This window comes from Haemaphysalis longicornis, unplaced genomic scaffold (genome assembly GCF_048455015.1).
Source record: "Haemaphysalis longicornis isolate Haplotype H1 unplaced genomic scaffold, Haemaphysalis longicornis Haplotype H1 scaffold_253, whole genome shotgun sequence".
NCBI classification, from domain to species: Eukaryota; Metazoa; Arthropoda; class Arachnida; order Ixodida; family Ixodidae; genus Haemaphysalis; species Haemaphysalis longicornis.
The window spans coordinates 269,208-269,507 of NW_027526316.1; positions in this window are offsets into that span (position 1 = coordinate 269,208).

Consider the following 300-nt stretch of genomic DNA (forward strand, 5'->3'; position numbering starts at 1 on the left):
GAACGACATTACTACGTGCACTATCTAGAGGTTCCAATATAGAAGTTCGGTAACTGCCCACTGTGACGCATTGCAACACTCCAGGCAACGCTTGTTGTTACGTTCGCCCACGCCAAATCAGCAGTACAATGAAGAATACATACACCACAGCATTCAATGCTTGACCAAGATACGATAAAAAAATTTTGACAAATTAAGATAAGTTCTTTTAAAACATGTTAAAAAACTAAACTAAACGAGAAGGCAAACAATTAAAACCACGTAAACGGTGCAAAAATATTGAATCTAAACGGCAGACCA